Source organism: Ursus americanus, chromosome 3 (assembly GCF_024610735.1).
Source record: "Ursus americanus isolate L20-20 chromosome 3, mUrsAme1.1.p, whole genome shotgun sequence".
NCBI lineage: Eukaryota > Metazoa > Chordata > Mammalia > Carnivora > Ursidae > Ursus > Ursus americanus.
This window is the reverse complement of record NC_142129.1, coordinates 89,402,931-89,423,930: the sequence shown is the minus strand read 5'-3', so window position 1 is coordinate 89,423,930 and position 21,000 is coordinate 89,402,931. Positions and strand designations below refer to the sequence as shown.

General features: G+C 43.1%; 1 protein-coding gene and 1 pseudogene across 1 annotated transcript in view; one reads left to right on the top strand and one right to left on the bottom strand.

The window, feature by feature from the left end:
* LOC123789507 (small ribosomal subunit protein eS8 pseudogene) overlaps positions 1–8,579 on the top strand; it is a 42,151-nt pseudogene extending 33,572 nt beyond the window's left edge.
* POU6F2 (POU class 6 homeobox 2) overlaps positions 1–21,000 on the bottom strand; it is a 453,995-nt gene that overhangs the window by 92,527 nt on the left and 340,468 nt on the right. The window lies entirely within an intron of this gene.

Below are 21,000 nucleotides of genomic sequence, written 5' to 3'. Positions count from 1 at the left end.
GTTGATGAAGAATGCATGATGGATCCATTTGAGATGAATTTTCCACGGACTCTACATCTGAATCTTTAGTTTACTTTTATATTTGATAGATTGCTCTGCAGTATATTAAATACAAGCCAAAAACTATTTTCCCTCAGAATTTTGAAGGCTTTGCTCCATTGTCTTCCAGCTTCAAGTATTGCTATGGCAACCCAATGTTATTCTGATTCTTGATTCCTTGTATTTTACCTGTTCTCCTGTGTAAAATGCTCACAATGATATGTTTCAGGTGTTTTGTTTTGTTTTGTTTTCATTTGTTAGGTTATTTATTCAGTGAGACTTTCAATGAGGTAACATCCTTCAAGTCTGGGAAATTTTTATTTCTTTGGTAATTTTGTCTATCTCTCTCTCTTTTTTATTTTGAAATTCTGTTAGTTAGAAATTGGATCTCCTGGATTGATCTGGTATCTTCTCTGTGTTTTACTAATTTGTCTCTTTTTTTTCTCTTTTTGGTCTACATTCTGAGAGATTTTCTTTATTTTTTAAACCTCCTACTGAATTTTTCTTTCTTTTTTTTTTTTTTAAAGATTTTATTTATTTAATTGACAGAGAGAGAGACAGCCAGTGAGAGAGAGGAAGAGGAAGAGGAAGGTGGAGATAGAAGAGGAAGAAGCAGGCTCCCAGCAAGCAGGGAGCCCAATGCAGGGCTCGACCCCAGGACTCTGGGATCAGGCCCTGAGCCGAAGGCAGATGCTTAACAACTGAGCCACCTGGGTGCTGCTGAATTTTTATTTCTGCTATAATTATTTTAGCTATTATCTAAATATGTCCTGAACTATTTTTTAAGTGTTCCTTGTGCATTGTACTTATTACGTGTTTTGTGGATGCACAATCTCTATGGATGTCCTATAGGATATTAATTTAAAAATTTTTATAAGATTGTTCTCCATCCTCTATTGCTTCTATTTCCAACAAATATCTCCCCCTTCCCATTTGTTTTAGTTTCTGATTTCAGATAAAGGCATTTCTCAAATATTTAGTCATTCTTTGTTGTCTTTCCACTATAAAAATAAAGCAGGGACCTGGCGATGTTGGAGATCACAAATATTGACAACTGAGTCTTTCTCTCTGATTAGTGGTTAGGTTTCTCCAGAGAAGAATCCACCAATTACCTGGGGTGGTTGAGGTGGGGAGGTAGTGAGATGCCTGCATACTTGAGCACCTGTGTATGATGTAAGTGGCCCAGTGAAGCCAGGTTTTATCATTCAGGATATAGACTTTCCCTCGCTGCCCTGATCAGCAGTAAGGAGCTCTCTCCAGCACACAGCCAGCCAGACCTACGTCTCCAGGTCTAGAGAGTCTCTTGTTTCAATTTCTCATGCATCAAGCTGCTAGAGGGATAGTTGCCTGTCTGCTTGGATTGGGGAGGCAGCTGAGGGTCTAATTGTTCATTACACAGTCATTAACCAATGCCTCTGTTTTCAGCAACATGCCCTGGCATCCCCATCTTCCATGGCACCTGGAAACTGCAACTCCTAAGGCTTTTGGGGCTCCAGGGTTGCCTTGCTTCTCACTGTGTCCCTCTCAGACCCTCGGTGTTTAGATTTCTCAGCTTGGTTATCTTCTCCAGCTGCTTCTCCAGAATTTGGTTGACACTGCTTGTCTACTGTGGTCTTTTCTCCACTTCTCTTTGACCTTTTGGATTTATATGATTAAAATTTTTTTCCTTGAATATCATTTTAGTGGGGTTCCCAGAGAGTATGTAGAGATAAACGTACATATTCAATCTACCTCACTGAAGAGGAAGCCATCCCCCCTTTATTTTCTTTTTGAGAATTGGAAAGATCTTTTCTATTTTTAGTTTCCTAGTACCCTTTCTATTCTTTACGATTCATCAGCTATTAACAACCGTCTTCACTTTTTCAGTCTTTCACTTGAAAAAAACCTCAGTTTCTTAAGATGTTGTGTCTCAACCCATCAACCATTCTTCATATGTATATTGCCCTGAGCCTTGGCCAACCTGTACTGATCTAAGAAATTGTTTACGGTTCTATAGGGCAGGAGTTCTTCAGCCTCCTTGATCATCAGAATCATTGGCTTCACCCAGAGATTCTGATTTTGTAGTGCTTGGATTGGGTGATGGGAATCTATATTATTAAAGAAACCCCAAGTCATTAAAACTTCTTTATTTGTTCTTATGGAAAATCTTAAACACACGTAAAAGAAGGCACAATGCTAACATGAACTCCCATGGACCCATCACCCACCTTCAATACTTATCAGCTCATGGCCAATCTTTTATTCATACTCTACCCAACAGCCTCCACCAATATTATTTTCTTCCTTCCCGCATTATCTGAGGAAAATCCAGACATCCTACCATTTCATTTGTATTTAAGTATGTGTCTTCAGAAAATACTCCTAAAAATATAACTACATGCCACCATCACACCTACAAATATTAAAAATAATCCCTGAACATCATCAGACATCCCATCAGCAATCATATTTCCAACTGCCTCATAAGTGTCATTCTTTTTCCTTTTTACATTTGTAATCTAAATAAAGTCTACATCATGAAATTCTTTGCCGTGTCTTTTGATCCACATGTCCAGCCCCCTAGCCCTTCATCTCAATCTCTGTCTCTCTCTCTTTCTTTCTTATGATTTACTTGCTGCGGAAACCTTCCCATGTGGTTTTGATGTGCGGCCAATCTGGGAATCATGACTTCTCTGAAGCACACTCAGGGCCCACCTACAAGGAGAGAGGCCGGAGCATTCAGTACTCTGGACCCCCCCCTCTTGTTAAGGAACCTTTGTACTCGTTTCCCTCCGTATCACCTGCAAACCTTCTAATAACATTGCATTTGTGGTTCTCATTTATCTTGATTTTAAAAATCACTGGTTCTGCGGTGCCTAAGTGGTTCAGTCAGTTAAGTGTCTGACTCTTGATTTTGGCTCAGATTGTGACCTCAGGGTCATGAGATGGAGCCCCACACTGGGCTCCACACTCAGCATGGAGTCTGCTTGAGATTTTTCTCTCCCTTTCCCTCTGTGTCTTGCCCCACGTGCATGTGCGTGCTTTCTCTCTCTCTCTAAATAAACAAATAAAATATTTTAAAATATCATTAGTTCTGTTTTCGTGTGTGTGTGAGTTCTTTTCTTCTCCTTATATGTTGAACACCATCTTTATCCATCACTTATCCTCACTGAACATCTTTTTTTGGGGGGGAACATCTTTTTGGGGGGGGGTTGGTAAATCTCTCTGTTCTAAATTACAACTCTGCTAGCCTTGTGTTGGTCACCTCAGCCAGGATCCAAGAACCATCCTAGTTAGGTTTTTCCAAATCATCTGGGAGAAGAAGGTGTCTCCTATGACCCTCATCCAAGGCTTCTCTTGTCTCAAATAGGATCACATTTTGAAAAATTATTAGTTAAGTTGCCAAGTAGAAAGAACACCACATATTTCTAAAAATGACTCATCCTATCTTTTCACTATATTAAGAACACATCCAAATGCCTTAGCTTTTATGGCTAAACCATTTCACCCATGAGGTGAAAACAGGTGGAGGCAGTTTGGATAAATGTAGGGGGTGACACAGCGAGCATATCTTGGGAGAAGGGGCCCGAATGATTTATTGTCCAAACCATGACAGTTTCGAGTGTGAAATGGGTGCCATTAGCAATTACACTGGACAACAGGCGCACATAGAGACCATCCCAGTTAAAAGAGCATGTGAGGTCCCCCAGGTTGGAGCCAGACACTCTGGACTCAAATCCCAGCACCACCTCGAAGAAGCTGTGGCTTTTAGTGAATTACTGTCTTCTCCAAGTCTTGGTTTTCTTACTAGTATAAGTGATTGCAAGGCATAAGTAGGAAAACAGTCACAAAACACTTAGCACAGTTCCTGGCATGAAAAGCTCAATGGTATTTTCATTTTTAAAACTGGATCATCATCTTTCTACTGCGAGATTCTGTACCAGTGGGGTTTGGGGCAGCAGAACATGTCACGTGAGAGTCTCTGGTATCCAATGGTTGGGGGTGCTGAAGTACACCCTTGGTGGGAGATTCCCTTTCATCTTCCTTGGGTCTTTCTATCTGTTTTATAATACTTTCATGCTTTGGAAAAATATTATTTAACTCACAGATCAATCAGATCTATAAAATATTAAGAAGGTCTGCTCCTCTCGCTATTATATTCTGAATATCAAGAACCACCATGAGTCGTTGAGATGAGGGGGAAGGAAACAGAAGATGAAATAGGAAATGGTGGGCCTTGCTTTGATGAACATTTCCTGCCAAAGGAAAGAAGCTGATTTGAAGCAGTCTAAGTGAAGTTCTGCATTTCCCAAAGCCCACTGAGAAGATAGTGCAAAGAACAACGGTGTTAAAACCATTTCAAAGAAATCATAATCATAGGGGCGTCTGGCTGGCTCAGTGGGAAGAGCACGTGACTCTTGATCTTGGACTTGTGAGTTTGAGCCCCATGTTGGGTGTAGAGGTTACTAAAATAAATAAATAAATAAACAAACTTAAAAAACAAAAAAAGAAATCACGATCAAAACAAAGATCTAAGGTTTTCATAGTCCTTATTATGTGTCAGGCATGGTTCTAAATATAAAAGTAAATGGGTGACATTTCTCTCATTAGTAATTGTTATCTTCATCGAGTACTTTTGCAAATAAATTTAAGGTAGTCAGATAACAGTCACTTATGTATTTGTGCAATGAATAGGTGTGACATGAGAAATCATCACAACAATTTTGACAGTCCTGGGATGCACAGAGGTATGAGACATGGTGTCCGTTCTTAAGGGGCTTATGATTCAAGTAACACAACAAACTTGTCCATAAATGAAAAAAAAAAAAAAAGGACTCGGAGGGCATGTGCTAAGTGCCGAATGTGTGAGTCAGAGAGGAGAGCGCTCACTGAGGGCTGGACAACCGGGCAGGGAATAGGAAGTGCAGGGAAGCGTGCAGGGCAGTGGTGAGGAGAGCAGCCATGCCTGGTAATGGGCATGACCCCAGCAAGCATGACCCCAGCAGAACCAGGGCTGTCGGCCGTACAGGGCACCTCGGACCGGGGGTGGGGGTGGGGGAGTAGTCAATGGGAGACGGGGTGGAGGGGAGAGCCAGAGCACCCCGGCTAAGAAGGCCCAAAGGGGGTTTTTTAAGCATGTGGGTGATGGGACAAAGTGTTTTTTAAGGCAGGTTAGCTTGGACGTGGTTTGCAGAGCGGATCAGATCAGGGAGAAAACAGAAGTAGGAAGACCAGGTCAGGGAGGACGACGCCAGCTCTGCCCTGAGTCACACCAGGTACAGAACGGAGAGAGGTTCCAGGCACTCTGGATGTGGAGATCTCTAGCCCACGAGTTTTCTGACTGCCGTGGACCTGGCTCCCACCTTGCAACTCTCGGGACAGGATTTTTCCCTTGATAAATGTTCCAGGAACCCAAAACAGTGTGGGGCTCTGGGCTTCCTTCCCACCGTGTTCTCTCTCCCCCTTTACACTTTCTCTTTAAAATGACCTCTTCACTTTCCCTGGGACTGCTCTGTCCATTTTCAATATGCTACTTCATTTCTCATTTAATAGATTTGTTTAACTGTTAATTTTATGTGAGTTTTCCAACACAGGAGCAGTGGTATAACGTTGAAGTTCCCTGCAATGTTGTGTCTGTGGTAGGGTGGGGGGTGAACGGCAGAGCCGTTTGGGTCCTTTTTGATTGCTGGGGATGGTGTTCAATGTCTCGGAGCTCATCGTCCCATTGAATATGCTGGGAACCAATAAACCTGCTTCCTGAGCTCTTCTGTGTTTAAGAATTCCCACTTCAGCCTCCCTGAAGAGCTAGATTTTTCAGGGCAGGGTTCTTCAAATTCTTCTAACCTTGTTCCATGGTAAGAAATATGCTTGATAACTCAATCTGACACATACACACACACACACACACACACACACACACACACACGCGTATATGGATAAATCTCTCTCTCTATATATATATGTGTGTGTGTGTGTCTGTGTAACTATATACATATATCTATGCATATAATTTAAACAGAAGCTTCGAGAAAAAACATAGAGCTTTACTACTGGTAATATGATGCCCTGGTATTTTCTATTCTCTTTTATTATTTTCTTTAAAAACTCTGGTTACAAACCAGATACTAAGCCCATATAATAACTATGCAAAATGTGGTTATAATATCCTTCTGCAACCTGGGCACATTGTCCCACCTAAATCTTCATAAAGACCCAAAGAAGGTCCAGAAGGCAGAGTCTCTTGAGTGCCAAGGCCCCACCGTGTCTTCTGTGACTGCCTAGCTCTCTCGTTTACAAAATGTACCCGATTTATTCCTGGTGGGATGGAGAGAGGATGGGGGCCTTGCCACACGGGTATTGAAAAGGTATAAGCATCTGGTCTAGGGATGACTAGATGGGATTTGCACACCATCAGATGGTCTCAGAGGGAGAACTTGCTGTTCCAGAGTCATCTGATCACCACTGATTGGGAAGGAAGCTTCGTTCCTCTGTACCTTCCTGTTACCTTTGTTTTAAAAGGGCTCTCCCCAAGCGAGGTGTCTATAGCTCCCGGATAAAGCACAACTGGTTGGAGAGAAGTCCTACATTGCTCCTAAAATCTAACTTCTCAGGACTGCCAATGGAAAGCCTTAGACTGGGATGTTTTGTGCCTTCCTTGCATTGCTAAGAGGGCGATGTGTTTTGTAAACACTGAATGAATCACAGCTCAGTGTCAAGGCTCTGCGTGGACAAGAATCTAGACTCTGAATTGTTTTCTTAAAAAAAAATAGCATACTCCAGCTACTCACCAACTTCTCTCCCCCTCCCCCGCCCCACCCTAACACACGGTACAGTGTAAAGTGGAGTTTAGTTAAAAATCAGAATTCCAGGACCATACCCTCACGGGGGACAACGAGCTCTTACGGCTGAGGTTTCTTCCCCTTCTGCTGTGACACTTTGGTTAGTGCAATCCATGCCCCAGTTGTAGAGCCGTGTTGGCAAGGAGATTTTTCTAAAGGTTTTTTCCTCATTGCTTAGAGCCAAAGATTGTGTCCTCTGACCTTTTGATTCCCGTTCTGCATCTAATCAATGTCAGGTCACCACAAGGAAAACTAAAATGAGGTTAAGTGGAAAAAGCAAAAGCAAAAACCCCAACAAGCTACAAAGCCCCCAGCCTGCCCAGCCAACTTCTAGAAGCTCACCATTTCGAAATAGTACAATCACTTGGATACGAGAATGTTTCTCCTTTACCTCCCCACTCACCGTCCCCCCCTGCAGTTGTTCGGTGCCTGATTTGTTTCCAGTTGCAGCAGGGAGGTCAGAGCCAGCCAGGAAAATGAATGGAATCAGCCTCCTGCCGGGGCGCCTGGAGCGGGGCGGGTGTTACGGATCAGCGTAAAGCCAGCTCCCTTTCCCGGGCTGGGCCGATGTAACTCACTGGAGTGGCAAATTACATCAGACCTACAGCTGTAACCCGACATTATGATTAATTTGATCAGTAATTTCTCCTGTTTTTCATTTTAATCGGTGTGACTATTCTGCTGTGGCAGGTCTTTCAGATCTAATTAAGATAAATTTCCGAGTAAAAGACTTGGCAGACTTTCCGAGTCAAATCCAGGCATCAAGTGTGAAGACCTGCCGCCCCAGTCAATCACCTTCGGGGAGGGCCGGGCACCGCGCGCGGCAATCAGCCATTCACACTTAAGCAAATTCATAATCTCCGGCACTGCTTCGTCATTCTCTCCAAAACGTCCCAGGCAGAAAAGGAAAGAAAGGAAGGCCCCAGACAATGCCACTTCTCTCCTTGTGCTCACACTCTGCTGACTTGCCCAGGCTACCTGGATAACCCTCTAAGTGGACACTTTACAGAAGTTGGTGTTCCTACAAAAAAAAAATTTTTTTTAAATACATATGTGCCTATGTATACATCAAATAAATGCAACTATGTATACACACAGGTATGGAGCACACGCACATGTAACTAGGAAGATCGAAAGGCTATGTAATAGCTCTTTTGCAGCCAGGGCCGAGAGCGACGGGCATCTCTCGGGACAAGACCGGGGACAAGAGAAAGCCCTACCACGAGAAACGGAAGTAACGAGCTGGGAAGCCTCACTGCCAACACTAAGATTGGTCCCCAACCAAATACACACAGTCTGCTTTCGGGGAGGCCAGACGAAGCCCCGTGCCTTGAGGCTGGATGCTGGGGACATCCCCCAGTGCTCTGAGGGTCCTAAGTGCAAAATAAGGGTTACTGATGTTGTCTAAAATGCTTCCAACAACGAACTGGTCTGCACCAGTGAAGAACTGTATCGTGCTTATTGACAGCGCCCCACACTGAGAGCGGTAGGAGCCCCAAGTGCACCGTCCCTGGGCTGCAAGAAGGGGGCCAAGCTGACTCCTGAGGAGGAAGCGATTTTAAACGAAAGACAATCAAAGTTCAGAAGAAATAGGATGAAAGGAAAAAGAATGCCCAAATCAGCAGTCTTCTGGGGGAGCGTCTCCAGCAGGGCAAGCTTCTCGTGTGCATTTCTTCAAGAGCAAATGGCTCCGTGCTGGAGGGCAAGGAGCTAGAGTTCTAGCTGAGGGCAATCGCAGCCGGAAAGACAAATAAACCTTCCTCCCTCCTATCGCTGGCCATGTACAAAAGGTGTTTACTGTTCAAAAAAAAAAAAAGTCTACATAATACACATAGCGTCTAGCCTTTAATGCAAATACGCATCCATCCACATATCGGACTTGGGTTGGCAGGGGTTAAGAGCTTATTTCCCCAATTTGTTTTCTTTTAGGACAATCCATGCATTCATTTATGTGTCCTAAGGCTAGTGACTGATATTTGCACAAGTTCTGTTAGGTTTCCTCTGTTCTTTGAAGATGAGGATGTTAATGAGATTATTTTTTCCTAAAGCCATTTAATCAGCAAGACCTGCCTGTCCAATCTGGTATAAGCAGACATCGGCCGAGTGTCGAGAACTTTCCTGGGTTACTGGGTCTTCACACCCACTTACAGGATGTCCAAAATGACATTAAGAACCTCGAAGGGGTGGATGTTCTTGAAGACTTCTCTTGCATTTTACGAAGAAGACATTGCTTCACCACCATGGCACCACTCCCCACGATCACACCGCAAATTCTCCATTCTAACGGAAACGGCCATTTTGAAAAGTAGACGTGACTGGAGAGAAAGTGCTTAATATGAATGTCATTTTGTACCCAGGTCCCACACTCCCGATGAAGAGGGTAAAGAGCTTTCACAAACCACACTATCGGATCTTTCATCAGGGAAAAAGAACCACGTTCTGACTCTGTATGGCCTTTACATTTGGAGGATGATTTTGCTACCATTTTACATTGATTTTGGCTTTCGCTCTCGAAAAAGTGTATTGAAATGATGGTGTCGGAGAAGGCTCCCTTGCTCCCCCCTTGAAGCAGATGGTCTCAGGTGAACTTTCATGGCTGTACGACCGACAGTGGGGATGCAGGAAGGGGTGATCTTCAGAGTCATACAGCCAGGAGATCTTGGACCTAAAAATTGAAATGAGACCTAACAACTTTTTAGTTCTGATTTGTCAGTGGTCACAGACCATTTCAACCTCTTTGTACTTGAGTTTCAATTGGGTAGAAACGGTTCCAACAAAACTAGTAGATTTACCAAATAAAGAGAAGAATGTGTGGCTGCACCCTCGCCCCTCACTTGAGAGTTTCTGGTTCATGAGCAATGATAAGATTGAAATTGAGATTAGGAGCTACAAGAAAGACCAGAGAGGCGACAGTGAGAGTCTTTCTTCTAACTGTGCAATTACCTCCACCTTCACCTGCAAGTTAGAAATCATTATGTGATTTAAACGAGATCTCTTCAAACAGATGGAAATCCCACAATGAAAAATAAGACTAAAAGGAGGCAGACGAGCACAGCAGACAAGGTTTCATGTCAGACAGACCTTGGTTTGAATCTTGCCCCTTAGAGGTCCTTACTCCTAACTTCCTCACCTGTGAAGTGAGCTAGTGGGACATCTAAGGTTCGTTGAGCTTTGCTAAGATGTGGGCAGAGGGCCAGGCACATCAGCCTTACCAGAGCTGGTTAGAAATGTAGAATCTGGGATGAGCCCTCTTACCCCAGAGCCACGGAATCCGAGTTCATATGCAAAGAAAAGCTTGAGAAGCCCAGGTATAGATTGGATGAGACACCATCTAGGAGCAATCTGGGCATCTAATAAACTCCCAACCAGTAGCAGATAGTTGTTCTTGTCTGGAACGAGAGAGTGTTAAAAGATTATTTATTTCTCCTATTCTGAGTGTCAGAGGTGAGTCACAAGGTGTAAGGTTTTTCTGCAAAATCGGCTAATAAGGCAACTTCAGAGTCTGGGAGAGGCTCCAGTGAATAACGAAGCACGTGTATGGCTGTTTTCATTCCTGATGGGCTGTGAATCTGGGGGAGGGGGAGGGTCGAAGTAACACTGGCTCCATCTTCTTAGAAATAGAGACCTAGTTCCATTATATCATAGAAGTAAAGTTAGCACTAACTCCTGCAACGGACACTTCACATAAAAAGCATTTTATGTGAAGCATTTTAAATAAGAGGTAGGAATTTGCTCTTTTAGAAATAATTGAGAGCCTATTTACAAGACAATGGGTAGTTGTCCTTAACCCTGGCTCCATTTTGGAATCACTTGGGTTGCTTTAAAAATGCTGATGCCCATGCTTTGCCTCACTTGGGTTTAGTCAGAATCTCTGGGTGGAATCCACGTGTTGGTATTGAAGGAAGAAACGCCACAGGTGATCCCAAAGTACAGCTAATGCTGAGAACCACTGCCACTGAGTTTGTAAATTTGCTCTTGAAAAAGAAAGCAAAGAATCCAACAAAATACAAAGAAATGAACAAAATATAGTGTGGGCATCGCCACAGCTGTTTGGAGATGATGGGGCTTGGGTGAGCCAAGGAGAAGGAGGGCGGTCACACAAGGCAGTGAGATAATGGGCCCCCCGTGGCCCAGAAAATATTTGATTACATGGATGTCTGCCCTTCCGGTATGAAGATACCTCCTTTATCCCTTGAGGAAGTTCACTAGCAATGAAAATGGTATGCAGGTTGTGCCTCGAAGATGCTGAAAATGTATTCATGGTGATATTCACACTCGGGGAGCTTGGAACATACCCCATTTTTGCTTTCCACCTTTAATAACTTCCTGCCTTGTCCAGGTTGTTTCGAAGGACTATTTGGTTTTAGCTCTAGATTGGTCAAATTCCTTCCATGGGGTACAGAACACTCGAGGTAGTAATTAACTCCAAGGAATGTTAATTTTTAGAACCTCAGACAGTGGCATGAGATGACTTTCCCTCTGATTTACAACACATAAGTTTCTGAGACAAACAGACTCAAGAGAGCTTTCTTTGGGGGGAAGTGAGGGGATTTCTCTGAAATCTTCTCTCTGAACCCTTCAACATTTCTTTGTTCTCTTTAAATGCCACATTCATAACTTCACAATGCCACGACAGAGAGCTCAACTCTGGAAAGAGCAGCCAGACTCAGGGAGGATATGGAGCCCAGCTGAGAAAAGAAGGAGCTCCCTGACTTGACTTCTCTTTTATGACAGTTTCATTTCTTCTGGTGTAGAAAACTAAGTGATTGGCTCATCCCAGTCAAACGACAGTTCAGACAAAATGTGTCGGGCTGGAAAGTTGCATCGATCAGAGTCCATCTGGGCTTTCAGATGAGAGTCACTAGTTCCTAGAAGAGAGCTGTCAGCATCTACGTGCAGGGTGCTCCCCCCACCACTGCGTTCATCTGTGTTCTCACTGGCATCCCCATCGAGTGGTGAAGGACTGGGAAATGCCCTTCCAGTGGACGGCCACTCTAAGGAGCACCTGAACCTTTGCCTTGTGGATTCCTCTTACACACGAAAGAAGAGACTCTGCAACTGCCATTCTCAACATGGCGCCTTTCTCTGTCTTATCTCTGACTGAAGCCAGAATGCCCAATTTAGTTCTCCACATAGGTGGATGAAAGAGAAGGAAAACACCATGTCTCCGAGGCACCACCTCTCTCTTTTTTAAATAGGAAACAAGAAAAGAGTTAGGATGGGAGCATTACCACCGACAGAGTGCCCCACAGACAGAGAGGTTTGACATCTGGTACTCTAGAAGCCTGACACCCGGCTTGCCATACAGATTTCAGACTGACTTGACCTGTTGTTTGGACTTGAACCACTCTTAAAACACAGAGGTTGAGAAGGTGGTTGTTAGGGTATTGGGGAACTGTCCTGACCACTGGAAACTCCTCTGTCAAAAGACAGCAGAGTGGGGAGGAGGGACCATGCTCTCTCTGTCTGATTGATTCCATGGGGTTGCCATGGGCCACGGGGCCCCAGGGTACCCTGCTGTCACTTCTCCATGCCCTGGCATGGGGAGGCACGATTCCATGTACAATGCTGTGTGAACAGGAGGAATAATGGGCAGTGAAGAAGAGGAAGGGGGGAAGCCCAGCTGAAGGAGAAGCGCTCCAAGAACTCAGCTGCCATGAGGGGCAGCCTCGTCAGACCTTCCCTTAATTTTTTGACCCACTGGTTTTTCTCATTGCCAACTGTAGGGACCATCTTTGGTTTCAGCTTTCCCTGTTCTTGTTTTGGTTTTGAGTTTTTTCTTCTCTCTTTCCTCACATTTTTATACTTTGTTTTCTCTACTGTCCAGTCCATAGGATTTGGTCTGTGGATTTTTGCATGATGTTCTAGGTAAGAAAATGCAAGATTATTTTAGTTGTGTGGGTGCTACAATAATTTAGAGAAGGAAGTCTTAGAGTAGCTGCTGAGGGATTTTCCACGGGATATAAATTAGTGTTATGTGAAAAAAAAAAAGGGTTCAGTGGTTACATAAGTTTGAGAATTTCTCGATTAAATAATGTTGACTAGATATCTCTACTGCAGGATGTGTTTTCACTTTTAGTGTCTTACTATTCATTGAGAAATCTCTAGGAGTGGTATGCAGTGTGTGGTATCTGCCTATTTCTCTCTCTCTATCTAGCCATCCATCCATCCATCCACCCACCCATCCTATCTATCTATCTACCTATCTATCTATCTATCTATCTATCTATCTATCTATCTATCTATTTATCTATCTATTATCTATCTATCCATCCATCCATCCATCCATCCTTCCATCTGTCTGTCATCTACCTACCTGAAAACAGAAAAAAAAATCTGTTTTCAATGGAATTTCTATGGCCTGGTGTTTTGTGGAAGACACTTTGGGAAATGTTTCCTTAGAAAATGCTGGCAGCCAAATAAGGGAATAAGAATATATAACTCTCCAAAAATCCAAATGAACAATTGTAGAGGCAGTAAAATATAAACGGAGATGCTCTGAAGTTTGACAGTAACATTGAGGAAGTTCCTTCAGCTTTCTGACAGTCTGTTTCCCTGCATCTGAACCAAAGATAATTTTTGCCTCTTCCAGGCTCTTGTGAGGAGGAAATGAGAGGCCAAAGTACTCAGAGAGTGTAAGATACATAGATATAGTCGATAAATGATAATGGTTATTCCAGGAGAGCAAGGCATGAAATACTGTCTATAAAATGCACTTTGTAAATTTCAAACACACTGCAAATATTGGCCACATATTGTCAGGAATCTTTCTTGAGTATTGCATACCCGTTGTGGGTTATGGTGTGGTACATATACAGTTCTTTCTTTCCAAGGAATTCAAACCACCTTATTTGTGTTATTTCATAAATAGAATGTGGAGCTGGAAAGGTTTGTAAGATCAAAGACAAACTTTTCATATACTAAGTGACACAACGGAGGCCCCAAGATTAGGTGACTTGCCCAAGGTCACAGTCAGTGACTTGCAGAACTGGGATCACCAAGATCCTTCCTGTTCACCCACAGACTAAAACCCACAACTTTGGGAATTTAGAAGGAAAAAAGTAATTTTTGGATCTTAGTAACATTGGTGGAGAATCAGACGTTCTGTGGGTTGAAGTGAGAATTCTTAAAGATTACAGGAGCACATGGCTACAATTCTCTTTCTTCCTGCTCCCCACCCTCTCCAAGGCCTTTTGTGCAGGCTTGCCCTTGCTGTGTATGCCCCAGCCTCCCTCCACCATGTTCTCTTCCTCAGAAATCCTCCTCACCTCTCCGACTGGACTCTGCAAAACTGATGTGTGATTATTAGCTTCATGTTAGCGTAGATGGGTTTGTCTGTAGTGTGCAGAGCAGATTTTATTGTGAACACATGCATTTTTATACTCCCATGAATATTTGCTTTTTGTTCAACTGCGAGTGGGTCTTTTTATCTCCTGTCCCTCTCAGATGATCGTACCGGTAGTCAAGAAAGGAAAGAAGGCAGGCAGGATACTGGTATTTTTCCAGTACCAACTATCTATCAAGAACTCTCAAGTAAGCATTCTCATTTACTCCTCACATCATCCCTCCAGCCAAGGAGGAAATCGAGGCTCAGGATGGGCTGACCTCACCCAAGTGCCCAGCAGAGCCAGCAGTCATTCGAGTTCAAGACTGTCTGCTTCCAAAGACCACGTTCTCTATGGTACCACACCAACTATTCTGCAAACCTTTCCTGGGGCCACCATGCACACCACAGGCACTCAATAAATGTTTGCAGATCGCGATAGAAGTGCTTTCTCTACAACCTGGAGAATATTCACTTGCAAGTCTATACTGGGGAAGTCAATTTAAAAGCCCGTGGAAAATCTATTCCAAACCTGTGGGAAATGAATTGAGGCTCAAATATGAGGAACAACGCTTGATCATGCAAGCCCCAAGAAGACCCTACCATGTTAGCATAAATACTGGCTGTACTTTGCTCATTCAGAGTGAAGTGCCAGCCAGCTCATTTGGGGCATCTCAAATTGCCACTAAAACCTGCATCTATGCACATGGAGGCCAAATGGCAAGATTCTGAGCTAGACTTTGAGATTCGCTCCTCAGCCCCATCCGACAGACAGTGATGGGATTGGACGTCGTGCGTGGCCCCAGTCTCATTGCTGAGCTCGCTGCAGACAAGCCACGGATCTGCCTGCTGTCAGGCTCAGAGCATTGCTGCTTTCCTGGGGGAACTTGCCATGTTCGAATGCAGCAATCATCTCTCCACCTGCTCGGAGTCTGGCACCCCCCCCCCCCGCCCCATCTACCGCTACTTGACGTGAGTCCGCAGTCCGTGGAGTGAACATGCTGTCTGCTTTGTTAAACCCTTTTCTACATGATTTGACTAATCGACACAGCACTACCCAGAAATGGTAAATCTAGACAATGACAAAGAAACACCACACTGTAGAAGTATATTCTTAGTAAACTAATTTTCCCCCTGCCACTCTCAAAGCAATATAAACTTTGTTGTTCCTCCCGGATCTCAAATGCTAGTAATAAATTCTTTGAAATGTCAGTAATGTTGATCTGAGGGTGTTTTTTTTTTTTAAGAAGATTTTCTTTCTTTCATAAAAGGAAAAATTGTCCCTTACAGAGAATGTGGGATAAATATGCTTTGTTTATTTTATTCAGTGCTGAGTACGGCTGGGTAAAGGGACTCCCGTTCCCCACCCAAGCTCTTGCTGAAAGAGTGAATGATGAATGAAACCCTCAATTTACTGGACAGTAGTATAAACAGAAATACATTCATACTCTTCTTATGTGTGGTATAGCCAACATTTGCTTCACGTGTTTATAGCCTGTAACGCATTTCCACCAGTATGTTATATTTAATCTCCATGATAATTCTCTGGGTTTGCGTGGATTTTCTCCTCCAGAATGATGAATTTTCCTTGGTTCTTTAGCCCAAGAGGAAGCCTTACTCACACTGCGTGGACTCCTCTGGTTTTTGAAAGCTCCTCATGGCTTGAATTACTCTGAGAGAACAGTGCCTGCACAGTGATATTTTGTCCATTGTCACCAAACTTACTTGTTTTCATAAAACTATAAATCGGGTCAGTGAAAAATATCAGCCAAACCAATTACAAACATTTCAACTCAATCAGAAGGATTGGTTTATTAGACCCGTGCATACACAGTTTAGTGAGATTGAATTCCCGCCATACCCCCCTGCTCTGATCCACTCTCCAACACACACTAGGCTTTCTACTGTGCGAAATTTGGTGCAACTGTCAAGTTCAGCTGGAAAGTGGGATCCAAGACCTGGATGGAATTTATAGTGGACACAACGTCACTGGCCTTGGAGGATATTTGCCAACGAAATCATTTACACAGCTGGTACCCAAATTGTGGGGAGTTGAGAGTAAGGGAAGTGAGGCAGTCATCTCAGGCACAAAATTTAACAGTCTGCCCCAAAGCACAGTTATCAGGATGAACAACACCTAATGGGATATTAAAAAAAAAACCAAAATGAATGCAAAACATTCATGATCAACAAAATCAGTATTGCTGACTTTTCCCTTTCCTCAGACTCCAGTAGGATTCATGGTTGTTACTGAGCCTATATCCAGAGTTTTGATACCCAGTGCATCATGGGTTTTGGCATTTGTTTTGATTTTTTAAAACACTGCATTAAAATATTATCATCAGGGTGCCTGCCTAGACAGCTCAGTCGGTTAAGTATCTGCCTTCGGCTCAGATTATGATCTCAGGGTCCTGGGCTCGAGCCCTGTGTCTGGTTCCCTGCTCAATGGGGAGTCTGCTTCTCCCTCTCCCTCTGCTCCTTCGCTCCCACTCATGTTGTCTCTTGCTCGCTCTGCTCTCTTTCAAATAAATAAAATTTTTAAAAATCTGTAAAAAACTATTATGTATCTTGACAATTGCATTTTGGGGGACACCTTGAATTTTGCACCTGAGTACATCCCTTGCTTCACCTTAGTCCTGGTCCAGGAGAATTCTACACTGTGAGTTCGCCTCACGTGGGCATGGATGTGTCTGAGTTCTCTTAGAATGATCAAAGCCACAAAGGGGTCATGGGACTATGCCTACAAGGGTAGCAGAATATGCCACCCCAAAAGGGGTCACTTCAGCATGAGGCTCATTTTCAGTTGCAGATAATCGAGAAGGAGATATAAGAAAAGCTCTCTGACATTCCCTTATTTGCCAAAAGCAAGCCATAAATGTGTTAAATCATCCCTCCCTCCTCTTTCTACCAAGAAGGACACCAGTTGGTGACTGGGAACAACTGGAGACCGTTTTCAGCACAAGAGGAATCAATAACAGATCTTGCTGAAATTAACCTTTACTTTCTATGAAATTCCCAGTATAGGGGCACCTGGGTGGCAAAGTCGGTTAAGTATCCGACTCCTGGTTTCTGCTCAAGTTGTGATCTCAGGGTCATGATCTCAGGCTCGTGAGATGGAGCTCCGTGTCCAGCTTTGGGCTCCGGGCTCCATGCTCAGTGCAGTCTGCTTAAGACTCTCTCTCCCTACCCCTCTATCCCTCCCCATCACATGCATGCACACGTGTGTTCTCTCCCTGTCTCTCGCTAACATAAATAAATCTTATAAAAAAAAAAAAATTCCCCATGTTTGCCTTCCCACAATCTGCCACCCCTAGAAGCTCCAAGTCCTTCTCCTTTGTCTTGTCACTTCTCTATGGATATATCGTTCTTTTGTTAGAGTGCTATGTGAACCCCTGTTCTAACCACCCCCTTTGAGTTACTCATCACTGAGTGCTTCCATGTGTGATGCCCAAATTAATAAGCTCCTATTTGTTTTCCTCCTGTTGGTCTGTCTTTTGTTAGTCTAATTCATGGTCCCCAGCGTAAGAACCTGGCATGAGGAGAGAAAAAAGATTGTGTTTCTCCCCTGCACCTGCATGGGTCGCCTAACACAGTTTCAGAGGTTTGTAACATAAATCTGCAAATAGAATGGAAGGCGGAGCTCGAGAAAGTGTTTAATTTTATCCCCTCCCTTTAAAGATGCAAAAATGTAGACCCACGAAGTTTTGACTAATTTCGTGCTAAATTAAGACTGTTAGAGCAAAAGGAGGTTGGTCCCCGGCACTGATCCTTTCTTTTCTTTTTTTCTTTTTTTTTTAAGTTTTTATTTTAATTTCAGTTAGTTAACATCGAGCATTATACGGAGCCTTTCTATAGAAAGAAGCCCTCGGAGACCATTGGCTTTAAAAAGGATGAAAGTCATGTGCGTCTAACTGCTTCTCAAAGGGTTGGGCTCTTTGTCTTAAAAAGGGATAATGCACCATCCTCGCCATCACTCACACACTTTGGGCCTTACGAGATCAGGAGGCTGGGTCCGCTGCACAGCAGAGGTGGAATCTGGATACAGTTTTACTCCCAGATGCCTGAGTGGTAACAAGACCTTTACCTTGGCAAATGCACACGGTCGAGAACAATTTTACACTGTCTCTTGAGCAACTTCACCTCTGAGGAGGTGACCATGCCCCTCATTCCTCATCCAAGCACAGATAACTTCCCCTCCCCTAACTGCTTCCACTGATCTCTCTCTCCCTCTGTTATTTATTAAAATGTGCAATACAACAAGAAAAGGAGAAGATTATCCTGCCTCCTGCCATGCAAGACGGCATGCAGAAGGCCAAGGTTAAATGCAGCATTTGGTTTCTTAAGCTTCTCTAATGCATAGGTGTGGAAAAGCAATCTGGGACCAGAGTTTACAGCAGCGACTCTCTGAGGATAAAAACTTGACTTTAATTTGGACTCTCTGGCTAAGATAAAATCTGCTTCTGCTATCATTATCCCACTTATGTTTGTCCCCACTCTCTTTCCACTCTGCCACCCAGCTGAGTGGGAAGAAATTAACCTGACCTTGAAGAATACCCAGAGAATCTTTAGGACCACTGAGTTTTCAATGGCCAATACAGAGGCCTACCAACATTTACATAGACTCATGGGCCTGAAAGGGATCTTTACAGTCATCTAGACCACAGATTTAACAGACAAGACAATGAAGTCCAAACAGCTAATGTGACTTGTCCAAAGTGGTCAGCTAGTTGGAAGAAGGATCAGAAAGAGAACGAGACCTCAAAGGCTCGAGCTCCCTGTTCTCACGGCATGGTGACGGGGCTCCAACCACGTCCAGCTCACCCCCAGATCACTGACGAAGGAACATGCACATATTAGGGTTTTTACACAATGTTTAGAATTTCTCTAGGGCAAATAAAAACTCCCAAGGAACGGGCTCAAGAAAAGCCATCTCAAAGGTCACGGAAAGTTAGTTAGGTATTTCAAGATGCTTAGGTTTATAGGATCAAACCTACAAACCAGATCAAAATTACATATTCAAATTAGAACTGAACACTGTTTTTTCTACCTACGTTTTCTTCCCCAAAAGCTACTTCCCTTTATGGTTCTGATCTGCTCCAACCCAACACATTCTGTATTTGTAGTTTTCGATTCTGGTACAGCCCATGGCCAGTGGGTTAGAACAAAACTACGAAGTATGGATTGATACTTAGCCTGGAACCTACGGATTAAATTCAACCCACCGATGTGTTTTTGTAAATTCAAGTCTGTTTTTCTTATTTATATGGAGAAGTATAAATTCTCTCCTCATCCCTCCTGAGAATGAATCTGTGGGTGGGTAGCTCTTGAGTCTCAACGAAGATTCTAAAGACAGCCCTCCAGGGGCCAGCTTCTGGTATTCATGCTGGACACCCGGCTCACCTATACCCCTGTGCAGTCAAAATTAGTTCTCTGAAGTGATAAGCCTCGAGACTCCTATCTGTCTTGAAGCAACACCCGGGTTTTGTTTAAATGCAGTCAATCTCATGGACTTGGGTAAAAGGGTGAAAAACTTATACTGCCATCTTAGAGAAAAACCCGACAAGAACTATCTGGAGAATTTCAGTCTAGAGTGATACTGCCTGCCAGAGCTCTTCATTTTTTTTTTTTTTTCATCTCCAGAAATGACCTCACCCAATTAGACTCACACAAGCCACTTTTATTTATTGCTTTTTTTTTTTCTGAAGATACGACTGCCTCCACACACTGTAGAAGTAATTCTTATCCTCCGAAGTTGTTTCTTTGTTTTTTAAACCCTCCGAATTACTGGTTTTCCCTGACAACCTAAGTTGCACTGTTCTTAACTACTTTCTCTCAAGCAGAGTTTGAACAATGTAGGACAAAGCCCACGTGAAAATAAAGAATTGTGAAATAGAATTTAAACTGTCATATATGATTTAGTTGCTCTTTGTTCCCCTTAATAATCTTCAAACAAAAACACTTTGTTCTGGCTCATAAAGATCATTACCTTTGAGAGTTAAATATCTTTGCAGGTCCTTTTAAAGTTTTCTTTTTAGAAAGTTCAAACATTTCATGTTCCACAAACTCAAAAACCCTTCAGCTAGTGTAGGAAAAAACCAGTATTTCAAAACCATGGAATTCTCCATTTCCTTTACACATGTCTATCGTGAAGGGGAAAAAATCCTTTTATTCCTACTGATATATATTTATTCAGAATTAGTTCTCTATCTACTCGGTAACCTTTTTAAAAACTCTACCAAATCATTCCTTCCATGGTCATCCATTGGATCCACAGAAGTTACAGTATTACTTTACCAACGTATTCACTGCGTTTATAAGTTAAAACCCCAAGAGCAAAAAATTAGAATATTCTCTCAAGGTTGTAAGGAATGAAACGTGACTCCGAGCCTTCCTTTCTTGCGAAAACAATACAAAGCAAAACGTATCCCCTGGATTTTCATAGGAAACCATTAGGACAACTTTTGGAAATTCTCCTAATAGAATTTCTTTCCATGGGATGGGTTGGTCACCTCATCCACAAGTCCTGTCAACAGCCATTCAAATGGGTTGTCTTTCACTGGCCAGTAGAGACTTATAAGACGTTGACAGTGTTCAGAAAAGACTGATGCCCGCAGAGCTCAAAGTGTGGCTCCACTGTAAGGAACACCAGACTCTGTGCGACAACTGAGGACTGAGCTAAGTAACCTCACCTCTCAGAGCAGGATGAGTTTTTTCTTTGGTTATTTCACCTGCGTGATGGCTCAGGTAGAGGGAGTGTTTAACCGAATGGTGTATAGGTTATAGGTCCGTCTAATTTAACTGCTCCTAGAAAGCATTAAA